Source organism: Notothenia coriiceps, unplaced genomic scaffold, assembly GCF_000735185.1.
Source record: "Notothenia coriiceps isolate Sejong01 unplaced genomic scaffold, NC01 NC01_scaffold00012568, whole genome shotgun sequence".
Classification (NCBI taxonomy): domain Eukaryota; kingdom Metazoa; phylum Chordata; class Actinopteri; order Perciformes; family Nototheniidae; genus Notothenia; species Notothenia coriiceps.
Window position 1 is genome coordinate 427,891 of NW_011345269.1, and position 11,462 is coordinate 439,352.

Consider the following 11,462-nt stretch of genomic DNA (forward strand, 5'->3'; position numbering starts at 1 on the left):
TTATTATTATTATTATTATTATATATGTAATATGTTTCACTTTTCTTCTTTCTTTTTCTACTTTTTCTATTTTTTCTAAATAGAGGGTGCATAACGACTCAACTGAGGGTGCAATGCACCCTTATGCACCTGCGGGCAGCAGGGCCTACTCTGAGGCCGTTTCTCAATCGCGAGGAAACTGGCTTCCAAGACAATATTTCAAGGATACTACGTCATCGAGTGCCGCCAAAGGACTGTTCCAATCTCCAGTATACTTGGAATTCCACCGAGGCCACGTCCTTGGTTTGGGGGTAATTTCGAGGCTGCACATGGGTAGACTTCGCGTCCTTCAAATCGCCACAATGCTTTGCGCACGGACCAATTTCAAAAACCCTTGAGGAGAATGGCTGAACCAACGCAGCACAGCACACATTTAAATGTAAGTGTGTAGTGGCGTAGAACATGTGTTAAATATGTTACTTTGTTACATTTGTTATCACCAAAAATGTGTTCCGTGAAAGTAAAGCAAGTTCATAATTAGATAGACATCATGAGGTATTTATTTTCGGTACAGTTTATGTTGAAACCGTTAGAGAGAGTGGCACACTTGTTAGCCTGTTCCATTCTTCTTTGTTTTCCGAAGCCGTGGCTTGGAAGTATACTTGCTTCGTTTCTGAAGGAAGTGACTTGGAAGTATGCGACTACCAAGCAAGTATCCTCGCGATTGAGAAACGGCCCCTCTTTGCTTACAGCCAGCCTGGGTTTAACATGGTCTCTGTGCTTGTCATGTGTGCAGCCAGCAGAGGGAGCAACATGGCAATGAAAACTAGAGTCAGATGATGGGAGGAGGAAGATAAGCAAATAAACCCTTAGGTAACGTGTGCAAAACAAGTAATTCTGGTAACCATGTCCAGGCCTATAGACCAGAACACACTTTTCTGGATTGCACAAACAGCTCTGTAGGGGCATCAGCTACACCGGTCCTACCTCAACTGAAACCTGTACAAGCCAACTACAGTAACCTAAGACTAAGGTATGCACTGCTTCTTTTTCTAACAGGTACCTTAGTGGACAACATATGGTACAATAAATGTTAGCAAGACAGTCTTAAATACTGTCTTTGATTCTTATTGTCACTAAAGGATGACAAAAATAGAAACACAAGCATTAGTAATTGTCCGGTGTTAAGCGACGCGAAGATTGTGTGGTTTTCCTGTGTTATTTTAGAACTCCCCTCAATATTAAATAGTCTTCCATCCAAATGATAGCTAGGTGTTGGAATGATCTGACATAACTGCGTACAGTCTCGACTGGTCGCCACTATGGCCTATTATTAGCTACTGAACATTGGATACCGCCTTCTGAGCCGAGTCTGGTCTAGGAGGAAAAATATTCATTACGTAACAATAAAGGATCTGTCTCCCAGAGCCACTTCCTGAATACCGTCGCAGCAACTAGGCCCCAAACCGAGGCAGAGCGGAAGCCTCATCCATTTGTTTGCTGGAGCGGTGTACAGCCGTTCTTTCCAGCTTATCCTTTGCCTCCACACACCCCTCCTTCACAGCTCCTCTTTGTGGGTCAGGGATGCAGCGGGAGTGACGCAGCAGTGGCAGCAGCCCTCCAGAAGACAGCTCAACACAGTCCAATCAGGAAACCAGAATACACAGACGGGAAGAGCGAGGATGATGAAGGTCTGATCTGGTTCCAAAGGGAGAACGGCAGCCGGGTAATAGTCAATGTCTTTTTCCTCCTAAACAAACACCAGAGAGACTTCCACAGAGACAAGACCTTCCACACAGAGACATCTTCGTAGGCGACTCAAAGTGTGAGTGCGGGTAATGGCAGTCACATAAATGCTACCAGGGATGAATGTCTTTCTATGCTAAGAGTGTGAATGCGTTGAGAATGAGGATGAGGCCTGCTCTTCCTCCCCGCTGATCGACGTCTCTACAGGCTGTAGCTTACGGAGCATCACAGGCCTGTATATCCTGACACAAACTAGCTGCGATGACAAGTGTGACGAACAAGGTTTTGCTTACAAAGTATTTCAAATTTCAGCTTTCAGTAATGACCGTGATTTGATTCCAATTTGGAACGATTTCTCAGTTCTTTGAAAAAGTAAAGCTTTACTAATGGTTCTCAATCCCGTGGACCGTGTATGCTAGATGAGCGCAAATGCCTTTCAGTTTACATGCATTATTACAATTGTTTTAGTATTGTGTTATGTTGAAAACCATTAAACTAACAAAGCTTAATTAACATAGCTTGAATAATGGTTCTCAATTCTGTCAACCCTAGATTATGGAACATATTTAGGATGGCCCAGGCAGTTCAAAATACAATGGCTGAATAGTCCACCATATGTAGGAGTTAAAAATCATTTAAAAGCCTTTATTTCCTTGGCTTAATGCAGATGAACTTCGGCTTACATGAATTATTGGACAATTATATGTCGTACATAGCGTACAGGCAATGTTAAGGGATTGTTTTATGTTAGAAAGACCACTAGGTTGTTGACAAATGATCAGTCTGCCCACCATCAAAACCTGCATCCAGTTCAAATCATCAGAGTTACTAATAAAAGAAACGCCATGTTAAATGTTACAAATATAAAACTGTATATATTATCTTTAAATAAAACCTGGTTTGGCTTGACATACATATAACTAGAGTTAACCTCCAACTACTCCTATCCCTTCACAATATTTTGGGTGTTGTTTGTTCATGTGACTTCATATTATGTCTGTCTTTGCTGTGACGTAAACGTTATTTCTATGACATTGACATGCTTGACTGACAGCAGCCTCTGTTAATCAATCAGCTGTGGTGGTTGCTGCATCCCACTTCTATTCTAGCCAGACCCCCCCTCCTAGGTTTCCACAGCTTGTATAGCTCCAGTTATAGAAAGTATGTACTGAAGCCACTTTTGCGTTGGATTCTTATTTAGTACTTAGTACTCTGGCTGCTGCCCAGGCTAATATAGGGGTCTTCAAGGAGGCTGTCTGCAGCAAAAATAGAAGACTGAGTATTTGTGCATCACGAAACCAACACAATGTAATGTACAGAAGAAGGAACAGGACATAACAGAAGCTAAGATCAAAAGCACAAACACCCCATGAATAGCTTATTTCCTTCCTTTAGGGCAGTGAGTACGAGCCTGCATAATGATATGGCACCTGCTACTCAGTCTTTTGAAGTTATTGGTACAAGAAATGCACTTGATTTCAAACTGTTGTAAGGTGGGTCTCAGCCAGCATTAGGAAAGACCACACAGTGATATGACTGCACTCAGTTGTGTAAATTAAAGAGCTGCTTGTGTCCTCAGAGGCTAGCGAGAGGTTCACAGTGCCACGTCGGGTTCAGCCTCCTCCCCTCCCCCTCGTCTGCAGTGCTGACGCATCTGCTGCCTTTGCATCAATCAGCAGCCTCTATATAGGTACACTGAGAATCCCCTCTAATAACAGGACTGTTGTTTGCAAGCTCACTGCGATAGTGAGAAAAAGCATCGATGAACATCCGTCCTCTCTCTGGCTCTGCATTACCTAACCACAGTGTCTGCGTAAGCACAGGCTTTGGTGTTACATATTGCTGCACGGAAACACGATGTGTGCATGAAGCAGATGGTGCAGCGTTATGCATTCAAGGTGCATGTGAGATGATTTTATTTCATGCAAATGACGTTGTTCCTTCTGGTCAACATGGATGCAGCGGGATACTGCTGGAGATATTTAATTCAGCATTAGTACAGCAGCGTGCCCCTCACTCTGCGCTGCCACCAGCAATGCAGCTGAGCGCTTTCTATCAGGCTGTATCATTGAGCACAGAGCTGATGTGTGATGTAGCACCCAGCATCTCTCCGCTCTCCCTACACTCCTCTGCCACGCTTAATAAAAGTTGCAGCTTCCTGTTCAGTGGCTCCACAACGAACGCTTCAGTTGCCCAGCTAGCACGAAGAGCCAGACCCATACTCCGGTTTAGCTACATGCCGTATGAACTGCGAGTTGTTGGTGTAGTAGGACAGGAGATGGAGAGCCAGAGGACGGCAGGGTAGATGTAGCTCAGGACCCAGGCTGCATGGAGAGAGGCGAAGGACGGTGAAACGGGAGTCATCTGCAGATAGAGAGGGAGGGAGAGGAAGACAGACGTCAGAAAAAGATCTGCTTCTGACAGCACCACTGTTCAGCGACCATCATAGAAAGAAAACTACTTTCGCTTTGCTCTCAAAAAACTGTTTTTCACGTATAGTTTGTATATTGAGGGCTTTAGAGAAGGGACACTGCATGACACCGTTTCCTGTTCGCCGTGCATCATTCTCTCAGATTTTCTAAGGTATGTTTGCACGGTTTCCCTCAATTCGTTACCTGTTTCTGAGCGGAAGTGCACTTTGCAGAGAAGCGTGAAGTGGCTTTTGCTTTGACGTTTCGCTCTTTGTTTGACAACACTGTGTCTATACTATACTGTAATTTTCTTGGTTTGTGGTTCACTGTGTGGGGATTTTTATTTCACAGTTTGAGACTTAAAAAGAAAAATAATATCACATGAGCTTTGAAGGGAAAGTGTAGGGTGGGTGTGGCACAATCCTAAACATTTCCGCTCAGCATGTGTTATACAATACACAACAATACTGGTGTAAAGTCTGAAAAATTACAGTGGTTAAGTAAAAAAAGCCACATAGATGAAAAAACGTTTATGTAAACAGCAGAAATCAGTTGAAAGCATCATTTGCTGTTATCAGATGAGAAAGTCCTTTGGGTAGCATTTCTGCTGCAGACAAAGACACACACACACACACACACACACACACACACACACACACACACACACACACACACACACACACACACACACACACACACACACACACACACACACACACAAAGTACATTGAGGCAGAGACAAAGGCAAACCTCGTCGCTCTGTGGACGGCTGCGAGCGGCAGGTTCTCAGAGAGGGCAGGATGTTTGTGGGAGAGAGGGGACCGAACACCCGGACAGCTAAACACACTCATTTGCTATCAGGCTGAATCCCAATAAGTGCTGCGCCATAGCATGTTACCATGACAACGGAGGCCTGTCTGAGAAAGAAGGCAGGAGGCTGTGTTTTCAGCCGATGGAGAGGCTTAAAAACATGGCGGCCATATTGTATTTGTTGCACGAGGACAAAATTGATTTTTTTTTTTTTTAAATGAAATCACTTATTAGTTACGTAAACTCCTTGGAAGTAAATGAGCAATACTGTGAATGTATGTCCATTAAAATAAAAAAATGTATTTCATTTCCAAATGATGATGCGTATGGTAACATTTTTAAAACACGAAACAAATTAGTTATAAAATGGAGCTGCCTCTTGATTTAAAATAGCTTGGGACCATCTTCACAGTATAATTGAAACAGATTAAATCTCATATCATGACAAATTAAGCACTTTTTGACCTGTTTTTCACTCATAAAGCACCAAAAACAAAGAAGGAGTTTACAACATAGAGACTTTGAAAACAGCTCTCTCAGGGTTCGTACGGGTGCTTGAAATCCTTGAAAATGCTTGAAATTTGACGTGGTGTTTTCAAGGTTGAGAAAGTGCTTGAATTTTGGGAATGGTGCTTGAAATTGAGATAAAGTGCTTGAAAATGTAAATGCTTTACTTTTACAATAAATTGCTGTCTGACTGAATAGTTCGCTTTTTAGATTAAAAGAAAATAATTGCTTCGCTTCTACATAAAACAGCTCCGCTCCGGCCTTCCCGCGCTATGCGCGCGACCTGCAAGTGTTTGTGTTACGTGTGACCTGGGCATTCTGATGAGAGTGATAGATGACAGTGTGCCAGGAGGTTGCCGTTTCAACGAGCGTTGGCTAGCAGAAGACAAATACAAGCCATGGCTAAGACGAGGGTCAAGCCCACGAGTAGCCTCCTGCAAAGTTTGCAAAAATAACGATGCGAGAGTCTGCGCTGACGAGCCACATGAAAGGTACGCCGTAGTAGAGCATTTTAGATTAGGCTAACGTTGCATGTTACGTTTGTTTAAGCTAACGAGCTGAATAGCGAACTCGATGAGGGATAATAATAATTGCAGGGGACAATCATTTCAGAGGAGCGTACCTATGTTATGAGCGTTACAGTCGCCATTCGTGTGGTGTTCAGAGGATGAAGCACTCACTTTCAATTCAACCCAGTCTCACAGCATTTCGTGTTATAGTCACGAAATATAATCTATTGATTCGACACAGAGCGATTTTGAAAGCAATGTATTTCTACTGGTAGTATGTTTCGTGCCTAAACCAAATGTGACTTGCTCTATCGAAATCAGTCACATTGACGCGAAGACACATTTTCGTTTGTATTACTGGTCTGGGGGAAGCTCGCGAGTGTGTTTGTGTATTTTTGCGTTTGTGTACCGGGGAAACACTCACAAGAAACACCGGCTTGTTATGCTTGCTGTGATGTTACATTAGTCCGTTCTCTGCTTGTAATTATGCCGTCACAAGCTTCAAAGTTGTATTTATCATCTGAATTTGCTGAAACAAGTTTAATATTCTGAAAACCAAGACTTTGCTTATTTGAAAACAGATGAAAACAAACACGAATCAATAGATTACATTTCTTTGTGACTATAACAGGAAATGCAGTGAGAGTTGGTTGCGTAATTAGACCTTAGCTTGTTAGTATGTTGTTATAAATCATAAACTGAGGATTCGNAAAGCATGTGACAAGTTTTTACACGATTGAACACAACATTATAAACGGTTAGAACAAACATACTAAATATTATATCAAACTGACTTGGTTAGACAAATCTACATCCCTGAGGGCAACCAAGCCGCAACCCCATCATTCCTTGCTTCATGTCCCTTTCAGTGATGGCAATACAAGAGAGACTTTTTCCAATGTTAAAGCACTCCTACACTAATAAAGTGGGATTTAAGGGAATAATTAGGGAACTCGATAAAAATTGCGAGAAAACTTCAAAAAGGGTCAGCTCCAAAGTAAGAAGTCAGAGAATCACCGAAAGTCTTTAGGATTCATCGTTCACCAATGAATTATAAAATGTCCTTTCAATCCTACAGGCGCCTAAATGATCTCTTGGGTACATGCCACATGACAGCCAATTTAGTTTGATGTTTAGTGTTTATTAAGAAGGATCGCCCATTAGCTTTTGCTACTTGCCAAGCTAATCTTCCTGGGGTCCGGACACTTAAAACATACAACAATAATACAACAATAATGACAACAACATTCAAGACATAATTCCTGACATCATTAACAACATTAACAACATCACCAATATCATCAACAATTTCCAACATCATCAACAATCTCATCCACACTTTCAATACTCAATCCTCAGCCAAGTAGTAGGCTAATACAATAAAGGAAACAGCATTCTGTATTTTTCGACCACAGGTGTACACACGTGACAATTGGTGGTTACAAACATTCATGGAAAAATTGGACACAACTAAGGCAGCATCTTGATAGTCTTGTCTGTAGGCTGATCAATCATGGAGAATCATCACCACCTAAGGGCGTCAATCTTCTCGACACAATGTTCATCGCCTGAGTATCCAGTTGATAATGTACACACGCTTTCCTTCATTCTCGCAATTTACTACGGCCGCTTCTACGCTCACAGTATTTTCAGGCTTACTGACACTTAGTTCACTTGAGAACTGTTTATTTCATTTCGCATACGACTGCGTTCCACCGGAATAAGTTCCTGGGGAGGATTAGGCAAATGAAGCCGTAATTCACTTCTCTTCTCTGCTTTTGGGTTTACTCGGCAGGCGCCCCAAACACTTTCACGGCGTATACTGCCACCCGAAGTGCCCGGCCGGAAGTCACCCGGAGTTGGGGACTGGCTTCAGTAGTAACATCGCAGAACGCGACACCTCTCATTCCAGCTCCCATGTTTTCTTTATCGTGTGTGCCATAAGTTACCTCTCTCTGCGTTTGTGGCGCTGGGCTACATGCCAAGCTAATATGCTAATGCGAGGATATACAAATGGCGGCTTCACCATTTTTTTGTTTTGTTTTACCGGGGCGTGGTTTTCGCATTCCTGCCCAGCCAGACATGGGAACTTTTCTCCCACGAAGTACCTGCTTCTCTAGCAGGGACGGAAAAGGCGGGTAAAAAGGTTCTGATGAACTAATTTTGTTGGTTTTTTTGGTGTGGGAATTTCAGAAACTTTTCGGACTAAGTGGGAAAAGACTCGCGGTGTGAACACGCCTAATGTACAGCTCATTCAGACATAAATAACGCCGGGAGGCCGTGTGGCGCAGTGGGTCAGGGGAACACAGGTTCCACTGCAGTCAGCATGACGTTGTGTCCCTGGGGCAAGACACTCCACCCAAAATGGCTCCCAGTGGGGGATTGTCTACAGTATTGAGTTGTAAGTCGCTTTGGATAAAAGAGTCTACACAAGTAACATCTAATTTAATGTCATGTAATGCAATATAACTAAGTGAAGGTACGTAAGCTGTAATCCTTCCAAACAGCTCAAGCGGCAACTTTCTGGAACCAATAAGTGCTCAGACTGCATTATTTTCAATTAGCCAAACTGGTTGCAAAAAAGTGTCTAATCATATTGGAATCTTTAAGAAAATGACCTACCACCTCACATGACTTTAGTTCCACAATAAATATATGAAAATCAACATTTATATTGTCTTTGTAAATGATGGTCCCATTTAGAGTAAAATGAAATACGAATATTACACAAACATCCGGTTTGAAGGAATAAGTTACCCACCTTCTTGAATATATGTAGGTCAGTATTCATTCTCTCCACCACACAGTGCAGGGGCGCCGTACAGGGGGTGAAAAGTTAGGACGATTCTAAGGGCCTGACTGACAGGGGCCCCAAAATGTTTAGAACATTAAGAAAAATGATATTTAGTAACCTTTCATCAATCATCAATAATTAACATTAATATAACGTTGAATGATGAATGTAAATACAACTACTTACGATATCATTTAACTTTTTTCTCCAAAGTTAACCATCCAAAGCCTCCGTACACCCCCCTCTTATTTTAGATGTAATGTTTGGTCCTGCCTCCAACGCTGTGCCGCACCCACTTTCGGCAGAGTGAGAGTGAGAGCATGTGAGAAGTGATGCTAGTACTTACGTGAATGTCCATCTGTAACAACGACTAACAAAGTAAGCTTCAAAAAAAGAAAAGAAAAGGAGAGAAAGACAACAGAGGGAGGCTAAAGGGCTGACAGTAGTCCCCAGTTTTGAAAAGAAAAGGTGGGTGTGGTCCATGAGTGGTGGAAATTAGTCTGTTAGCTAAGCGTAGTCCATTGTAAATATAATTGTAATGTTTTGCTGACATTAAGTACTGTTGATATCTTCACAGAAAATGAAGAGGTTTTTCATTTCACTGCTCTTTTAGCTGACATTTAATAAATGCAAGTACATTTTTAGCAGCTATTCATACTAAATCAGTTGTCCCTCCCCTGTATGGCGTTATATTTGTGCCTCTGTATGGCGTTATATTTGTGCCTCTATCCTGAGCACGCAATGAAACATGTTGAGCATAGAAAATGCGATTGAGCGCACACTTGAACATTTTTGAGCACAGAGAAATATATTTTCTCTCATAAAACTCCTGCTCCGTGCGCAAGCAGACCGCTGCACGCGCTCTCTCTCCCTCGCTCGCTCGACCTCTCCACCCTGTGCGCGCTCAGCTTTGCCTGCCTGCTCGCTCAAGTTGTCACAGCGTTACAAATGTGCCACGAAACCAACCAATCGGAGAACTCGAGAAGTTCAATTCTGATTGGCTGGTCCAGCACCATGTAGAGAGAAGAGTTGCGACAGCGGAAGTCCAAAATGCTTGATTGTCACGTGGTTCAGAGAGACTCAGAAAGTTCCCGGAAGTTTGTGGCGGGCCATTTGAATCACGATTTGAATGCATTAATAACAGGATAGAAATGCAATTTTTGGTCAATAAAGGTTTTGATTTACAATATGTATACAACATATCGATATGTGTATGTAGTTACATCAATGTGTTTTGTTTTTTTTAAGTAAAATGTGCTAATATTTGAGGATTAAGACAAAATAAGAAGTACTTTATTGATACCAATTGGGGAAATGTTAACGCGGCAGCAGCAAAAGACAAGGCATTGTACATTAGACAGTTAAAAGACTAGAATTAAACAATCGAAAATGTAAACATCTTAAATAGAAATAACATAGCATTGCAAAAAGTAGAAAATATACATGGATAGTGTGAACAGCTATCTTACCTGTTAACATACATGTTAGGCTAACGTTGCCTTGGTTACAGAGCCTGTTGCTGTTGTTTATTGCTTTTAATTCTTTAAAACAAATATTATCTTCTTAAACTTGTATGAGTCAAGAACATCACATCCTTATTGATATATTTAGAGGGAGGGAAGGAAGGAAGGTTTCAAAATTCTGATTAGAATCATTTCTACCATTTCTTTAATCAGTGATGCAAACACAGGTATGGTGAAAAAAGAGAGAACTATTCGAAGCAGAAAAAAAACAGCGTAATATACCATCTGACAATGACAGATTTTTCTTTGGGATATTTTACAAATCACTCCCTTTCAAACTCTATTCTTGTTATTTTTCTTTTTGGTCTTTAAGAACCACGTGTCGTCATTCGAAAATAAGACTTTTAGGAAGTAGATGCCAATCGTAAATCGTATGCCGATTATATAGCTAAAGGATTTCTCCACTTAACATCATCGCTTTACTGTACCTACCACGTTTTTGCTTGGATGACTAAATTGTGATGTTGTATCTACAGCTCTATTGATGGCTTACGACTTATATTTACTTTCAGTCAATAAACTTATAGGTAATAACAAATGTGCTGCTCGCATGCGTACACTTTGTAGGCCTTTGGTTGGTCGGCATTCAAAAAGACATACAAAATCTCATAACTAATTGCGTAAAGCTTCACAATGTACTTCACTACTTTCTCTTTATACCTCCTCTTTTCGGCGCACATTCGTATAACTTCACTTTTCATGTTAGGAGACAAATTTAGTTGGTTGCCTGTATTCTCCTGCTCACGCTCGCCGACCGCCCCTCCTCGGTCGTCTACCTATTATATTGCCGTGCTTGCCCCATCCTGGGGGGGGAAGAGAAGACGAGCTCTCTCGGTTAGTGTCGACAAAAACGGGTATAAGAAGTACATGTGAGGGCGGAAAAAATTTAATTTCATAGGGTAAACTTAGAAGAGTTCTGAGGTAAAAGAGTAAAATTTCGAAAAAGAAGAGCAGGACCTGGCGCGTCTTATTTCTTGTATAAATTGTAATCGATCGATACGATTGCTTAAATTTCTCGAAAAGTGTTGTCCACCTTCTCTCCGAGAGAGGACTCTCGAGGTTTTATTGGAGTCGAGTCACCCAATGTCCGGTGTGGAACTATAACTAGTAATATCAATAATTACTCTGTAATCTCTGAGTTAATAGAATTGTCCATATTTATATGATACTGTCATTGTTTTTT

General features: G+C 41.6%; 3 protein-coding genes across 5 annotated transcripts in view; 1 reads left to right on the forward strand and 2 right to left on the reverse strand.

The window, feature by feature from the left end:
• The window catches only part of pde6d (phosphodiesterase 6D, cGMP-specific, rod, delta), an 818,526-nt gene that overhangs the window by 379,079 nt on the left and 427,985 nt on the right, over window positions 1–11,462 (reverse strand). The window lies entirely within an intron of this gene.
• LOC104947449 (caskin-2-like) overlaps window positions 1–11,462 on the reverse strand; it is a 174,944-nt gene that overhangs the window by 118,474 nt on the left and 45,008 nt on the right. The gene's annotated exons all lie outside the window — the stretch shown is intronic.
• Window positions 721–11,462, forward strand: part of zbtb38 (zinc finger and BTB domain containing 38) — an 18,117-nt gene continuing 7,375 nt past the window's right edge. The window contains exons 1-2 of one of the 3 annotated variants that reach the window (XM_010773435.1): window positions 721–1,012; window positions 1,544–1,705. The gene's annotated coding sequence lies outside the window, so the exon portion shown is untranslated. Of the gene's footprint in view, window positions 1,013–1,543; window positions 1,706–2,343; window positions 4,309–11,462 lie in introns of those variants that run through there. The other 2 variants (XM_010773436.1, XM_010773437.1) reach the window with 2 other exon arrangements.